Source organism: Benincasa hispida, chromosome 9 (genome assembly GCF_027475165.1).
Source record: "Benincasa hispida cultivar pf3 chromosome 9, pf3_genome.v1.1, whole genome shotgun sequence".
NCBI classification, from domain to species: domain Eukaryota; kingdom Viridiplantae; phylum Streptophyta; class Magnoliopsida; order Cucurbitales; family Cucurbitaceae; genus Benincasa; species Benincasa hispida.
In genome coordinates, this window is record NC_143486.1 from 91,960,177 (window position 1) to 91,965,028 (window position 4,852).

At 31.4% G+C, this 4,852-nt stretch overlaps 1 pseudogene across 1 annotated transcript; it reads left to right on the forward strand.

Moving 5' to 3' along the window:
• Positions 1 to 692: 692 nt before the first annotated feature.
• Positions 693 to 4,346, forward strand: LOC120085467 (triacylglycerol lipase OBL1-like; annotated as a pseudogene). The gene is made up of 5 exons (XR_016531942.1): positions 693 to 1,046; positions 1,286 to 1,482; positions 1,791 to 1,824; positions 2,651 to 3,258; positions 3,766 to 4,346. The product of XR_016531942.1 is annotated as a triacylglycerol lipase OBL1-like (transcript).
• The last annotated feature ends 506 nt before the right edge of the window (positions 4,347 to 4,852 follow it).

Below are 4,852 nucleotides of genomic sequence, written 5' to 3' on the forward strand. Positions count from 1 at the left end.
TTCTAAAATTTGACTAAGAATTCAAATGGTTTTTTTTTAAGAAATGTAAAAATCATGGTATAGAATTCAGGAGATCAAAACAAACCAAACTTTCAAAAATAGATAACAAAAAACAAAAGCATTTTTTAAAAATACAAATAGAGAATGGGGGATTCAAATCACATGCATCTTGTTGAAATGTCTTTAATATATTATCTGACACTTCAAATGATCTAAGTTAAATTCGTATTTGACATTATTTAATTATTTATGATTATTAACGATCATGACCCTAGGGTTTAAAGAAATGTACTATATAAATTCTCTAATCCTAACGGTGTCATTGATAATTTTATAACATTGTCTCTAATAATATTGTTTTCTTTTTGCCTCATAGACATTAAGATCCTGTTAATGAAACACATAAATTTGTATGTCGATTATCTATTATTTTTATACTTTTTATAATCTTTAATTGTCAATTTCGTAAAGGTGTTAAACTTTTTTAATCCCAACTTAAAAATTCAATTATAAAAGTGAAGTAGGTGGAAAAAGGACAATGTCGCCTAACAAAAATTAACTATCTTGTAATGTAGCCATCCACATGTTTGCTTTTATACAATTACCGCGCCTGAAAAGTTGAAATTTGAAAGTAACAAAAATTACAGCGAATATGCTAGCTAGGGCTTCATATTCTGTCTATAAAAACGAAGCAGCAAAACATGTTTGTTACATAAGAAAAAATCTCAATCTGTTTGGTTGTAATTGGCATCTACAACCTTAGTTTGTACCATTTTTCATTGTGATAATTAAAAGAGAGAAGTAAAAAATGCGTTCTAGTGTTGATTATTTAACACTGAAAGCTGAGAGTGCAACTTTATTGAACCTGTTTTTATTCACACTTTCTTACAAATTTGTAGACATCAGGAAATTGGTGGATTGTCCCACAGGTAAAGAACAATCTTACACAAGCTTTGGAGATCGATGGATCATTGTCTCCTTCATTCTCCTCGAGAAAATCCTTGTCGCCATTGCCAATCTGCTCAAAATGTTCAACACCATGCGAGGTATATCTTTCCTAAATTTTTAAAATTACAAATGCACATCTAACAGAAACCAAATTAAAACCTCAGAGTTCTCTTCACTATAAAATTCAAAGGAATTACTAGACACACAATTAAAATTTTGGGAACTCATTGGACTTGAAATTTGGAGACTAAAATTGTTAAAGATTCAGTGGTGGCAACAAAAAAAAAACAGAAGAGATTGTTGGTTAATTAATTATGTTAATTGGGGATGGATGCAGCAAAGATTTGGGGGGTATCTCAAGAAACTTACGCACCAAAAGTAAAATGTAGAGATTGGAGAATAGAAGTGGGGAAGAACTTAAATCTGGGCGACCATAATGAATTTATATATTATGGTGCCCTAACAATCATGGCTTCCACTTTGGCTTACGAAGTTCTCTCCGTCATCCAGACCGTCGTTAATAACTGCTGGAAGGTAAATTATAAATCTGTTTTACTTTGTAACTTGGCCAATTCAATCCAATCTTTAATCGCTTTCATAAGCTTGTAATTTGTGCATGTCTACTCTGTTTAATTTTCTGCAAAGCTTGATTTTTTTGTTAGCATTATTATTTTAAATAATTATTTGATTTTTTTGCTGAGGTGGGAATATATCAACACTAATGCACTAGAACATGTTTGAACGAGACTAGTATTAAATTGGGTGGCTACTTAAAAAAATTCATTTTATTTTTGGTAAAAATTAGCTTATGACAACTAATAATGTGTTTCTTTTGGATGCAGATGAACCTACTTAAATGTTATGATTTTTGGAATGGTAAGACCGTGGACTTTCATATTAAATTGGCATAAACTAGAACACGTTTGAATACAATTCATCTTTTTATTTTCTTCCATTGAAAATATTGCATCACATGCATATAAGGAGAGATCTGAAACTACATGGATGAAGCCTAAGATTTTGAGAATCTTTTTCAATTTACCAAATAATAATAATAATAATTTGTCTTGACCTACGACCTAACCAGTTTTGGATTCGCCTTAAATCCATCCTCTCCTTATACATGGTCTCCACTTACTGCACATATTTCTTTGAGTAATTGTAATTGGTAGCATTTTTAGGAATAATAATAAAATGTATAACATCATTTTTTTATAAAAAAATTCAAATATAGCTAAGTCTATCAGCGATAGACTTCTATTGTTTATAGACACGAACCTCAAACCACGAGATTGATAATATGAACAGTATGTCAGTTGAGCTACACTCTTGTTGACATAAATCTCCATTTTTGGTACCACAAAAGTTGAATCATTCACATTTTATAAGCTACATTTGTTTTCCGCCAAAAGAAAAAAAAAAAAGTCATGATTGTCAATGTTCATTTTCTCTCCCAATATTTTCTATTCAAAAATAAAAATAAATGAAAATAACTCTTTTTAGTTTTCAAACTTCATATGTGATTTTATAAAGTTTCTTTTACAAGTGAATTAGAGAAAAAAAAAAATTATTTTTATCTTTAATACTAAAAGAAAAATGAAAATTTTAATTATTCTTTACGTGGAATTAGAGCAGGAGTTAATGTTCATATACTGAAACTGAACATTTCTTTTATTTTGTTTTTAAATTTCAACATGTTTAGATTTCCAGGGAAAACCTACAACCCAAGCATTTGCATTTCAAAACACCGCTAAAGACCCAAATGTCATAATAGTGGCATTCAGAGGCAGCTCCGAAATAGGGGATTGGTTGGTAGATTTCAATGTGTCATGGTACAATATTGAAGGCATTGGCCACATCCACGACGGCTTCATGCAAGCCCTTGGCCTTCAACAGGACACTGACTGGCCCAAGGAGCTCCCTCCCCGCCCTGACAATCGTCAATTTGCCTACTACACTCTTCGCCAACTCCTAAGAGACATTGCCAAAGAGAGTGATAACGCAAGGTTCATCATCACCGGTCACAGCCTTGGCGGAGCCCTTGCCATCCTCTTTGTCACTATTCTTGCCTTCCACGGCGAGTTTGCGCTACTGAAAAAGCTGCAGGCTGTTTACACATTTGGCCAACCCCGAGCCGGTGACCGACGTTTTGCTCAATTTATGGATAACCTTACCAAAAAATAAGGCTTCCATTATCACAGATACGTTTATTCCTTCGACATGGTTCCTAGAGTTCCTTTCGATTTTAAAGATTCATGGTACAAACACTTCGGTGAATGCATCTACTACAACTCCTGCTACAAAGGGAAGGTATAACCTAACACTAACCTCCAACAATTCTTTCTTCTCTACATAAAAAATAATAATAATAATAATAAACATGAAGTTTCATCTCCATGTATCTTAAAGATTATGAAGTCCTATCTTTTTAACGTGTCACCTCAAGATGGTGTTTATTTTAGGTTCACAATTCTTGGGTCGGATTATATTTTTTAGATAAACATGAGTTTCATCTCCAAACAATTAACAAATATGAAAGAAGAAATTCATATATTTTTAAGAGATGATTTCTCTCACCTTTTTAATGTGAGATTCTCAATATGAATCTCATATTAAATTCAAAATCTTAAATTGATATTGATAGTAATTTATCAGTTCAAATTTTTTTGATATAATTCTAAAATTTTCTTTGATCAAAAGTGACATAATTAAAGTATTAAAACATTGATATAATTAAATTTACTTAAAATTTTGAGTTGACTAGTAATTAAACAATTTTGACGATGATCTTTTTTTTTTTTTTTTGAGAGCATGCAGTTTTTGGAGGTTCAGCCAAACAAGAACTACTTCTTTGAGATTTGGGTGATACCCCGCAAGTACTTGACTGCATGGTGGGAGCTTATAAGAAGTTTAGCTATCCCGATCTTCAAGGGTCGTGATTACTTCGAGGGTTTTACTAATTTAATATTTAGGATTTTTGGTTTGCTTCTGCCTGGAGCATCAGCTCACATGACACAGAATTATATCAACTCTACTCGTTATGGAAAAATACAACTACCCCAAGATGTCAAACCCTAATTTTTGAAGACATTCGTATCCTTTCCTACTGGAACATGGCGATGATGATCAATGCCAAATATATGATATATTTGTAATAATGTGTGTCCTTTTTTATATTATGGAACTATGATGCTAAGAGGGTGATAATAGTTAGTTGAGATTTTTAGGTGCAGCTATTGACTCATTATCTTTCTCGACAAAAAGATGTGTGTTGTTTGTTAGTTTATATTTGGGGATGGTTTGCTCCATAGTCAGTTTTAATAATTAATTTGGAATTATCGAATATTTCCATTTTAGAAACATGGGTATGGTAGAAATTTGGGTCGATAATTACTTCATATATTTATTTATATCAACACCTCTATACCTTCTTAGATATATTTATCTAAATGAAACTGGAAAATGGGTGCTACAAGAATTCTAAATTAGATTCTAAGATTCTCTAATGCGCCTATGGACCAAATTATCTAATATTTCCAAAAATAATGAAATTTGGGTCTTTAATAAGTTGGGTAAATCCCAAGTTTAAACCTTGGTTTGTACACATAATTTCTATGTGAATGTTTTAAAATAAAGTTTTAAAGTTCATATATAAAGTTCATAGACTAAACTTGTAAGTATATAATTTTTTTTTTAAGATTAAAAAAATGTGATCCTTTCCTTTTTGTGTTCTTTTTTAATTTTAAAGGCAATGCGTAGTATCTGTCACCATCATTCTTTATGGTTAGAGATATCTATTTTTTCGGTAGGGATTACTAGCACACCTAACCGAAGTGAGGAATGTATTCTCCATCTTTGTTCCTTGCCCATTTATTTTGATTATTATTTTTCTAAAACATTATAT